The following is a 12,484-nucleotide window of genomic DNA, read 5'->3' as shown; positions in this document are numbered from 1 at the left end:
AATTATGTTTTGTGAACTACCCTAGACCTCCCACTTCAACAGAATCATTACTGTGTTAGGCAATAAAATACTCAATGATGCTGTTTGTCCAATCAAATACTTCTTAATGAAATAAAATGCAAGCTTCTGAATTGAGGAGGGATAGATTGTTAATGGATAAGTTTCTAATGCCAAGTTCCTGTACAGCGAATGTCCCTACCTTGACGTTGCTTCTCAGTTTGTACCAATTTTCCATTTGCAACTTGATGCAGTTCTGATGTTGAAATAGTGTTTTATTTTCTTCTTTCAAAGTGTCCAAGAGTTGTCGGTGGAAAACAGACACTATGAAACTGACACAGAAATTTGAAAAGAAGAAAACAGTTCAGAATGACACAAGAGTGACCTATTATCCCTAACAGTTTCAAGAAATAAAGTCAAAATTAAAAGGAAAAAATGGGGTATTGGTACCTGAGTCTTGACGACTTTACTGTCCATTTGCTTTCATTTTTCAGTATTCTAGGTCCCCTTGTGAAAATTCAACAGAATAATTCTTAAAGAAGTGCTTATTCTCATTCTTTCCTGGATAACAAAACAGAAATAACTTAAGATGTGCAAATTCTAGACAGGGGTGGAAGGCTGAAGGAATGAATGTCTTGTCAAAAAGAAAACTCTGCATGTTCTTGTAATTGTTTAAAAGTTCAATGATGTTCAACAAAGCTCCTTATTCTAGCAGTTTAAAAACGGGGTGGACTCAAAATACAAACCCATATTTTCTGATCGGAAATTTTTCCTTGCATATACCACACCCACATATATACACTTACACAGTGTAGTAGTTCTTTTTTCTGCAGGTTTCCCCACCACCACCACCAACAATTCTTGTGATTAAAAAGATCACACGCACACACACAACATAAAGGCAGAAATGAATTGTAAGTGCAAGGCCATGTAGCACATTGGAATTTCCTAGCTCCTAGGAAAATAATTTCCTAGGTTTTGAAACTTTAAATAAAATATCACTGTCAGGAAACACTTCGTGGAAGACACTTCACACACACACACACACACACACACACACACACACACACACACACACCTTGATTGCGCTTGCAAAAAGCCGTAAAAATTGTAGTTATATATGGATTTGGGGGATTGGGGCATAACTGTCGTGTAACGGGTTAATAAATTACACCACAGTAAAACACTACTGCCGAAACCCGGGATCGAACCAGGGACCTTTAGATCTTCAGTCTAACGCTCTCCCAACTGAGCTATTTCGGCCACCTGGGAACGCTCGGCTTAGCTGTTCTCCCAAAATTTAAAGTTTTCATTTGTGCGGGCCAGTCTACTCTTATTTTGTTCAACATCACCCATTCGTTCGCCCCAAAGTATATGGGCTCCCCTGAAATCCATGTCTAAAAATAGGATCCAGTTTTAGGAGACTGGATGGGTTGATAGAGGAGGAGGGAAGTATAGGGGGAGAAATGGATTCGGCTACACCACTACTCAAAGACAGCTCAGAAAACTAAGGCAATTCAAAATGAAATTATCGAGCCTCGACTTTCGGTTCTTTTTCTGTCTTGCTCTTCAATGACAAGGCTAAAAGGATTGTTGGGCACGTTAATATGGAGACGGGCTTCTTGCTTCGGCTTGAGGAAATCCGGAAGGAACCAATTCTTTTCTTCTAGTCACTTCCTTTCCCTTGTCTTCCTTGTGCTGACACGTGGTTGTTAGCGCGGAGACACAGAGAGTAGAAACCGGAAGCATTTAAAGGCAATCCATCGGATAATGTGTCTATTTCCGTGTGAGCAAGCAAAGCGTAAAGGGAGAAAAATAGATGCACGTGTATGGTTTCCAGCCCTCTCGTAAGGAAAGGATAAACCACCACTGAACTACACCTCTCACGACAGAAAGGTCGTGAAGATCATCTTTGAAATAGTAACCATATTTCTGAGGCGGGTCTTCAAAGATACGGTAGTTAGCCAGAGAGAAAAGCCACTGCCTCAAATCCTACTCATTTCTTAAACCTCTAAACTGTATCCTCTTAAGCTGCTACACTAGGAGAAATGTAAGGGTCGCAAGCCAAATAGCACCGTTTCTGCTCTTAACACATTTAATCCTATCAGCTCTTTCCCAGGTTCCCGCCCCAGCAAACTGCTTGGAGGCGTTTTTTCTGCAACCACCAGGAAAGATTTCCAGATGGAACTTTTTTTTTTTTTCTGACTTCAACCTCTCTCTCTTTTTCTCTTTCCTATTCTTAGAAAAATTTTCAAGTCCTCTCCTTCTTAAGAAGAGATGAACTACAGTCTGAGAGAAGATATTTCAACACTCATGTTTTACGAAAGACCATTATCTGTGAAGAACTTCTACAAAACACTAAGAAAAAGACTAAAATCTCATTAAGAAAGAGCAAATTAACATGCACTTCACAAAAAGAGGATACCCAAAATAGCCAATAAGCAATTTAAAAGGTGCCCAACATAATTTGCTATGAGGGAAATGTAGATTTAAAAACCAAATGAAATAATACTTCTCTTCACCAGAATCAATTACCTTAAGAGAACTGACAATATCAAGTGCTGCTGAGCACGTGGAGCAACTGGAATACTCACTCACACAACTGCTGATGAGACCGTAAACTGGTGCACACACATTGGGAAACTATTTGGAAATACTGACTAAATCTAAATATACATGTAAGCTATGCCCCCAAAACTCCACAGCTGCATTTATACTCAAGAGAAATGCATGAGTATTTCCCTTGAAAGACAAATATAGGAATGCTAGTTAGACATTTCAGCCCCAAACTAGAAGCACTCTAAATGTACATTGACAGTAAAATGAATTAAAAAGTTGTGATGCACAGTATTCATACAATGGAATGTTACCAAGCAATGAAAAAGAACTGCTGCTACTAGCAATAATATGGATATATCCAACTTTTTAAAAATTGAGTGAAAGAATCCACACTCAAATGAGTACATACTGTATGATTCTACTTATATTATTTCAAAATGCAAGAAAAAGTAATCTATGGTGATAGAGGTCAGAGAGTGGCATTGATTGGGATGAGGCACAAGGAAGCAGCTGGGGGCTGAAAAATCATGTATCTTTGCCAGAGCTGTTGGTTACATGAGTGTATGCATATGTAATAACCCATCAAGCTGAATCATTAAATTTCATGCATTTTTGTTTACATTAATTAAGCCTCAATTTAAATAACAAGAAAAGAAGAAACAGGATCTCCTTGGATACCTCATCACCTCCAGTACATCTTATCTCTTCATTAGTGCTTTTCAGATTGTGGTCTGCAGACTGGTGCCTGGCTAAGAATTGTATTTTACCTATCTGTGAGCATTAGGAACCTTTTATAAGAAGTGAACAGTGCCAGGACATAGGACTCCTTTTGTTAAACAAAATAGAAACAATTTCAGGATTTCAGAAATAATAATCTCTGGAATGAGGAAAGGGCAGCACCCAAGAACCACCTGCTCAGTGAATTTTAATAAACCCCTGTGTATATCTGGACAGGTTCTGAAATCTCAATCTCCAATTCTGAAAGGGTCGAGCTTTTTGCCTTTAGCCAAAATTTGGTGTGAGTGGAAATTCGGATGCAAGTCTTTGGATAACTTCCACTAAAAATATTTTAGATTCTCTTACTGATTCTTTCTCCCCCCAGCATTTCTCTATCTACCCAGGGCTTTAGCCCCAGCCATGCACCTAGCCCCCCACCAGACCAAGCATCAGCCTATGCTGGGGAAAGGCTGATCTGGGAACATAAGGAAAGGAATTAGAAAGCAATGTGGAAATTAAAATATCAGCTACACATGAGTGTCTCAATACAGAGATTAAAATGTGTGTAAATGCGACTAGTAGTGCGCTAAACTACTGTGCAAATTTCATTCCGGAGCACACAGTAGGGAGGAGACGAGTGCCAAAAGAGGGAAGAGGCGGGGTGGGGTGAAGTGGAGGAAGAAAAGGAAAAAAGGGACAGAGAGGAAGTGGGCAAAGGAAAAGCATCCTCAAACTGATTAGGATGTGAGGGGAAGTTGATGGGTCGAGGTGGGGGGCGGTGTCTAAGCTCCACGTCTCTCCGTGGCTTCATCCGGGTATGAGGGAAGAGATGAGATCTTTTTCTCTCAAGGGAGGTAGGCTTGTCCCAGAAAAGGATTTGGCTGTTTATGTCGAAGACTGTTCTGGCTTCGGGAGTGCCTCGCAACTCTCCATTGCTGGATAGACAGGCTGAGCGCTTTGGGGGACGAACGTGAGGGTGAGATTTCGTTTGAAATTCAAGAACCTCTGGGACTGGTAGTTTGGAAGCTGCAGGGATGCCCCGGTTTGGGGGCGTGGATGCGGTGGGAGCAGTCAACAGTAGAAGCGGCAGCTTTGAGGTTGAACACAGCCGAGACTGTGGAAGCATCTTATTTTTTTTAAGGTTTTGCTTGAAAAGCAAAAAATTGAGAAAGTTCCCGTTTGCTTGCTGCACATATTTCTAACTCTTAGAAGCTTATTGAAACACAACTTTCCCCTGAAGAAACTCTTCCTGGCATTTGCAACAGGCTCCTTTACTCCTCACACGATGCTCTTGCTTCAAAAGGAGGGTCTGAAGACTCTGGTTGTGGAAAGCCACTGTCACTGAACAGTCGGTGATACCTACAGATGAAGCCATGGTCTCTTCACTCCTAGTACAGGCACAGAACAATATAGATGAGTCCCTCACAAGTCAAGTAGATGACCTCAAGATTGGCTGTACAGGTGGTTTGTGACTGCCTGGTGGACAGTTACAGCTTCTGGAGAATAAAAAAAGGGGAGGATGCATTATGGAAGACCTCCAGGTTTCTTGGCTTCTGTAGATGGAGAAAGAGACTGCTTTTCTGCTTTCTGAATGTTTAGCAGTTTGCTGGCTTGGTTTTCCCTTTGGTGGCTGAAAACAAGAATAGATTAAAAAAAAAATCCCTATCAAACTACCAATGGCATTTTTCAGAGGACTAGAACAAAAAATTTCAGAATTTGTATGGAAACACAAAAGACCCCGAACAGCCAAAGCAATCTTGAGAAAGAAAAACGGAATTGGAGGAATCAGGCTCCTGGACTTCAGACTATACTACAAACCTACAGTAATCAAGACAGTATGGTACTGGCACAAAAACAGAAATACAGATCAATGGAACAGGATAGAAAGCCCAGAGATAAACCCACGCACATATGGTCACCTTATTTTTGATAAAGGAGGCAAGAATATACAATGGCGAAAAGACAGCCTCTTCAATCAGTGGTGCTGGGAAAACTGGACAGCTACATGTAAAAGAATGAAATTAGAACACTCCCGAACACCATACACAAAAATAAACTCAAAATGGATTAAAGACCTAAATGTAAACATTTAAACACTATAAAACTCTTAGAGGAAAACATAGGCAGAACACTCTATGACATAAATCACAGCAAAGATCCTTTTTGACCCACCTCCTAGAGGAATGGAAATAAAAACAAAAATAAACAAGTGGGACCTAATGAAACTTAAAAGCTGTTGCACAGCGAAGGAAAACATAAACAAGACAAAAAGACAACCCTCAGAATGGGAGAAAATATTTGCAAATGAAGCAACTGACAAAGGATTAATCTCCAAAATTTACAAGCAGCTCATGCAGCTCAATATCAAAAAAACAAACAACCCAATCCAAAAATGGGCAGAAGACCTAAATAGACATTTTTCCAAAGAAGATATACAGATCGCCAACAAACACATGAAAGGATGCTCAACATCACTAATCATTAGAGAAATGCAAATCAAAACCACAATGAGGTATCACCTCACATCAGTCAGAATGGCCATCATCAAAATATCTACAAACAATAAATGCTGGACAGGGTGTGGAGAAAAGGGAACCCTCTTGCACTGTTGGTGGGAATATAAATTGATACAGCCACTATAGAGAAGAGTATGGAGGTTCCTTAAAAAACTAAAAATAGAACTATCATACGACCCAGCAATCCCACTACCGGGCATATACCCTGAGAAAACCATAATTCAAAAAGAGTCATGTACCAAAATGTTCATTGCAGCGCTATTTACAATAGCCAGGACATGGAAGCAACCTAATTGTCCATAGACAGATGAATGGACAAAGAAGATGTGGCACATATATACAATGGAATATTACTCAGCCATAAAAAGAAATGAAATTTAGTTATTTGTAGTGAGGTGAATGGACCTAGAGTCTGTCATACAGAGTGAAGTAAGTCAGAAGGAGAAAAACAAATACCGTATGCTAACACATATATATGGAATCTAAAAAAAAAAAAAAAATGGCTGTGACGAACCTAGGGGCAGGACAGGAATAAAGATGTAGAGTATGGACCTGAAGACATGGGGAGTGGGAAGGGTAAGCTGGGACAAAGTGAGAGAGTGGCATGGACATATATACACTACCAAATGTAAAATAGATAGCTCATGGGAAGCAGCCACATAGCATAGGGAGATCATCTCGGTGCTTTGTGACCACCTAGAGGGGTGGGATAGGGAGGGTGAGAGGGAGACACAAGAGGGAGGAGATATGGGGATATATGTATATGTATAGCTGCTTCACTTTGTTATAAAGCAGAAACTAACACACCATTGTAAAGCAATTATACTCCAATAAAGATGTTAAAAAAAAAAAAAAGACGGTGTATCCTGTGGATTTCTGCTTAGGCATTGTGATACCAGAATCCGAAGCTGTGCAAAGAGCTCTGATCTGGAGATGCAGGTTGTTCAGTAGTTTGGAAGGAGGGTGTCCCTGGAGAGTAAGTAGAGTAAGGTTGGAAATGATCTGTTGGGATCGGGAGAACAAGAGCTCTTTCTCTATTTGTGGGAAACAAAGAAATGAACTTTCCCCTAGATTGATCTTGGACCCCAGAGTTCAAAATGTTTGCCATTGCAGACTGGAAACTTTCTTCGAACACCCAGAGAAGTACTATTTCCCTTTACAGATTTCTGCTGAGGTGACTGCTATCTTTTCCTTGTTTGTCATTTGTTTGTAGTTAAATGTCTTTTATGTAAGCTCCAGAGTTTGAGGGGCTCTGAGCCAAAAAGTGCCCACCAGCACACCGTCATCAACCACTGGCAGTGAAATCTAGTGAAATATTTTAGTGAAATCTTCTCAGCCTCCTGCATCCTGGTTAGGAAGGAGCTAGAATAAAAGAACCATAGAAGAACTTAAGTGATTAACTTTCTGACAAGGAATCAGATGGCTTGTCCATTAGGCCACACAGACCCGCGTTTGCTAAGGCTTTCAGATTCCATACAACTGGAAATTGGGTGGTTGGGAAAACCTATTGACAGTGGCCCACGTGCTAGTGATTGCTGAGAGTGCTTGGAGAGATGCAGTCAATAATAGAGCAAACAACAGATAACTTTAGTGAAGGAGCACAATTCCTCCCTGTGTCCCAAAAAGGTTAAGAAAGAATTGCCATAGCCAAGACGACTGAGTTTGACAAAGATATTTCAGGAAGCAAGAGTTCTTAGGGTATGTGGGTAAGAAGAAAATACAAAAGTGGAGGTCCTGCAGATTGAACCGAGGACCTTGTACATGCTAAGCCCACGCCTTACCACTGAGCTATACCCTCTCACTCTTATCAGCTTCTCAAAAGACTCTCTGTGACCTTCTAGTGACGAGCATTGCGTCTTTGAAGACCAAGTTATCAAAATAAGCCACCTTAAGTTCAATTCTGCTATTTCTAAACTCCTTACACTTTATCCTCTCTCAGGCATGGCTACTCCAGGAGAAAGGAACCTTAATGGTAGAAAGAAAGGCACTGTTCTTGACCTGTGGTCAGCTTGTGATCAGAATCTGATCACAAAGTTGGGTCCCCATCAGATTAGATTGCTTGGATTGTGCTTCCATTCCATCACTTGGGTGAGTCACGGGACACAACATTCTCCCACAATTTATCTGAATATTACTCTCTGAATTCTTTTGACTCTTGGAAACATTAATGTTTTACATAGTCAAAAAATAAAACTGACTCAAGTGTGTGTGAAACTAGTGCAAAATTGAATATGAATAGAAAAAAAATCTAACTGCAATTCAAAAGGATAACATAACCTCATTCAAGAGAAAAAGAAAGAACACATCCAAATAAATGTTTTACACAGTACTTTATCCCAATTGTAAAAACAAGAAAAAAAAAAAGCAAACAAATCATAACCTCTATGTAGCAGGGTTATTTTTTGTAGTGTTAAGGGTATGTCAATTCTGATATTTTGTGTGAATTTTTTTATTTTTATGAGTGCGTGTGTGTGTGTGAATTTACTTTTGTGTGGTTGGGAAAATGAACACATATATTGTTGTTGGAATTCAGGGCTCTCACTGTAAGAGAAGGAGGTAAGTAACGAATAGCCCTGTTGGCTCTGGATATGAAATATGTGTGTGTGTGTGGGTGTGCGCACGCGCACACGCCTGTTTGTGTATCTGTCATTTTCCCTCCAGATCTGTCTGCTAACAGGGCCTAGAAAAACTAATACCTCAGTAGCAATAAGCAATGCTAGTCCCATATCTTGATTTTTGAATACCAATCCCCACTAGAAGGAAACAGCTACTTGTAGGATTCACAGACTCTAAGACTGGATGAGGGAGAGTACAAGATGATCCTAAGTTATCTTTCTGTGCTAGAATATAACTGCTCAAAAATCATGAGGACAGGGCTTCCCTGGTGGCGCAGTGGTTGAGAGTCTGCCTGCCGATGCAAGAGATACGGGTTCGCGCCCCTGTCCGCGAAGATCCTACATGCCGCGGTGCGGCTAGGCCCGTGAGCCATGGCCGCTGGGCCTGCAGGTCCAGAGCCTGTGCTCCGCAACGCGAGAGGCCACAACAGTGAGAGGCCCGCGTACCACAAAAACAAAAAAAATCACGAGGACAATTCAAAAGGATCCAGAAACCAACTTAAGGGGCCTCTCACTGGTCAAATCTGGGGCAGTCTGAGATGAATAATGACAATAAATGATTACAATCCTTGGATACTTAAATGAATAAATATGGAAGAAGAGAAATTTTTCCTTACAGTGGTATGCCAGCTAATAAATGCAGAGGTAGTAACAAAGTTATAAAATTACCATCAGAATAATAATAGACTCTGGCAAAATTCATAGATCAGTGCTAAAAGCATAGGTAAACTTTTGATGAGGATCGGAATATCTATATAGTCTCAGAGTATCCCTTACTGATTACTTATTAATTATGAGGGAATGAGTTTATGGGGAAAGAAACCTATTAGACACAACTTTAACCAAGTAATCAAAGCTGACATCACTAACAATGGGAGAAACTGACATCACATGCCCCTTTGTGTGATAGAGGGAAACATAATTTCTGTGATATTCCTCCCAAATGTTCATAACCTGAACTTAGTCTAATCAAAACATAAATTGAAGAATATTCTGCAAAATCATTGGCATGTGCTCTTCAAAAACATATCAATCTCACAAAAGGCAAGATTGAGAAACCGTTCCAGATTAGAGACTAAGGAGTAAATAAATTCATATGTGACTCTGGAATGGACCCTAGTTTGGGAGAGAAATTTCTATAAAGTATTTTATTGGTAAAATTAGTTAAATATGCACTGTATATTAGAAAAGACTTCTTATCAGTGTTAAGTTTCCTGAATTTGATCATTGTGCTGTGGTAAGGAAATGCCCTTACTCTTAAGAAATATATATTAAATGTATAAAATAAAAAGATTACGATGGAAGTGTATAATAAGAAGATCTGTGGAGAAAAAGATATAATATCTGCAAATTGTTCTCAAATAGTTTAGAAAAATATTGTTTGTCCAAGTAATTATATATTCCACAGTTTTTGGTTATTGAGGGAGAGGCAACCCAGTGTTCTGAAATGATCCCAAGATTTGGACAGTAGGTGCTTCTCAAGTGGTTCCCATCATATTGAAAACATTGCTAAGCAGAGACAAAGATGCAAGTTTCCCAATTTATATTAGAATTTAGCGGTGTTTTGCTCTCTTTTCCTTTCACACTCCTTGCTTGTGAATTAATCAACTAAGGACATTTGAAAGAGATTGAATTTCTTTCTCAGAGCTGAGAGGTGAGGAGGGAAAGAAAGAGTAAAGCTGGGAGACAGAATTCCCTTCCCTCTCTAATATTCAGTGGTGAAGATGGGCAGAGATAGTGATGGATTTGTAACCATAATGGCCCTTTAACGGGGCCATCAATGGACTAGAAATTTTGAGGAGTGCCTGGAAAATGCAAAGCAGAAGTGATTATATGGGCAGGAAACAGTAGAGGAAATGGTTGGTTTTTCACTACAGTGAAAATGTCTTAGGCATTTGTGAACTACATGTCTTCTTGTTTTGGCAGCGAATAATTTCCATTTTGACATACTTACCAAAAGAATTTTTTTCTTGCCGCTTCTTCATGGTAGCGTATTTGTTGTTAACTGACATTTCCAGGCATAATCTTATTTAGAGATTTGAAAAGAAGGAACAATGGATGAGTGACAAAATAAAAGGAAATTGGATAGTACAAAATAGCAATTTGGCATGTGTAAGCTGAGTCGTGTAAAGCTGATTCTTTTTTGTTGTTGTTCATGTTTGGCAGGACTCTAGCTTCTTGACAGCTGTCCTTTCCGGTAGCAACACCCACTCGTTCAACTAGTATTCTCCAGTTTATTTTTGGACTAAACTTTTGGTGATGGAGAGACTAATCAGAGGGAAGACTTTCTGTTTCTCATCCTAAAACTTCACATAAAACAAAGGAAACTAAAGCAATTTTTCCTCAAGCCTCTTATTTTCTTCTCCTTTTTCTCTTCTCTCAGTAATAGTGGAAAATAGAAGCCAAGGTGAAAAGTTACGATGGCACACTTGTTTTGGGTTTAGGGGATCCTATGAAGAGTAAGCTGAATAATTGCTCCCAGAGATAGCACGTCCCAATCCCCAGAACCTGTGAATGTTATCTTATATAGAAAAAGTCTTTGCAGATGCAATTACATTAAAGATCTTGAAATGGAGAGATTACTTTGGATTATCCGGGTAGGCCTGATGTAATCACAAGTGTCCTTAAAAGAGAGAGGCAGAGGGAGATTTCACACACACAGAGGAGAAGGCAGTGTGACCACGGAGACAGAGATTGGGGTATTGCTGCCACAAGCCAAGGAATGCCAGCCGCCATCAGAAGCTGGAAGAGGCAAGAACGGATTCTCCTCCTAGAGCCTCTGGAGGTAGCAGCACTCTGTCAACACCCTGATGTCGGTCTAGTGATATTAATTTTGGACTTCTGGCTTCCAGAAGGGTAAAAGAATAAATTTCTGTTGTTTTAAACCACCGAGTTTGTGGTAATTTGTTATAGCCTCCGTGGGAAACTAATAGACTTCTACTCTGTCAGCTGACTTGAGTGGTTTTGAGGCTCATGAAGTCTAAATAGTGCAGCATTAAAATGAACATCTTAGATCATATGTTTACTTTTCTTGTGAGCAGGCAATGGGTAAAGGAATCAGGAAAAAGAACAGTTAAATCTCATGGCTTCCTGAAAGCCCACAGCTGGAGGTGCCGGGGATTGAACCCGGGGCCTCGTACATGCGAAGCACGCGCTCTACCACTGAGCTACACCCCCTCCCTGGGAGGCTGGTGGAGGTCCTTCAAGAAATATCTCACTGTATTCTGTGGGCCCATCTCCCCAGCTGCCGTGTTTGTTGTTTTAGCAGTACTGTGTGTCGGAGCAGGATTTGTGACTGCTTTAAGATAGAGAAGGCCAGGGAGCTGTGGGTGATACTGATTCTTTATCAAATAAAACTTGAAGTGGAACGAAAAATATTGAAAACGTGTGTCAGAAAATTGACGAACTTTTCCTAGGATAAAACACTTCTTGCTATTTGCTGTTTGCTCCACAGGAATGTTAAGGGCAAGATTTTAATGGGAAAACCCCAGGTGAAAATAAAAACCACCGGCAATTCGTTCAGCGATTCATTCCCAACAGTCTATTCATCTTTATTACATCCTGATGGCAACTAAGAAGGTTCATAGAATAGTCTAGGAGAATAGTGCTCAAGGCACGCACTAAACAGCAGATTCAGGGATGGAAAGAAGTGTTGATAAAAAGCAAGTTAATAGGTATCTAGACACAGATTGGAGATACCTACTGGGTTTACAGAGCAAGAAACAAAGTGGGAGGCACATAAGAGAACCCAGTCATCCAAGAAACAGGAAGAAAAGCAAAAAAGAGATCTATTGTTCTTTTGTGCCCTCGGCAGCAAAAGCTCGGAGTCCTAACCACCGGACCAGGCCTTTACCCTGGGGAGCTCCTCCTCCCCCTTCTCCTCCCCCTCCTCCTCCCCTCCTCCCCCTCCTCCTCCCCTCCTCCCCCTCCTCCTCCCCTCCTCCCCCTCCTCCTCCCCTCCTCTTCCTCCTCCTCCTCTTTTCTCGGAATGGAAGAGAGATTATGCAGAGGAGATGGTTTTGGATGTGCTGAATTTAACAGATCCATCCATAGGTTCCCGCCTGTCAGTGTAGCGCAGTG

At 40.6% G+C, this 12,484-nt stretch overlaps 1 long non-coding RNA gene and 2 other non-coding genes across 3 annotated transcripts in view; all 3 read right to left on the bottom strand.

Moving 5' to 3' along the window:
• The window catches only part of LOC132598137 (uncharacterized), a 35,934-nt gene that overhangs the window by 2,473 nt on the left and 20,977 nt on the right, over positions 1-12,484 (bottom strand). The window contains exons 3-4 of the long non-coding RNA XR_009565880.1: positions 448-558; positions 200-329 (exon numbers count right to left, since the gene is read on the bottom strand). This is a non-coding gene — a long non-coding RNA (uncharacterized lncRNA). The remainder of the gene's footprint in view (positions 1-199; positions 330-447; positions 559-12,484) is intronic.
• TRNAF-GAA (transfer RNA phenylalanine (anticodon GAA)) lies at positions 1,188-1,260 on the bottom strand. Its single transcript has one exon. It is a non-coding gene; the product is annotated as a tRNA-Phe (tRNA).
• TRNAA-CGC (transfer RNA alanine (anticodon CGC)) lies at positions 11,510-11,581 on the bottom strand. The gene has a single exon. It is a non-coding gene; the product is annotated as a tRNA-Ala (tRNA).

Source organism: Globicephala melas, chromosome 11, assembly GCF_963455315.2.
Source record: "Globicephala melas chromosome 11, mGloMel1.2, whole genome shotgun sequence".
Lineage (NCBI taxonomy): Eukaryota > Metazoa > Chordata > Mammalia > Artiodactyla > Delphinidae > Globicephala > Globicephala melas.
Note: the sequence above shows the minus strand (reverse complement) of the source record. Positions and strands in the feature narration are given on the sequence as shown.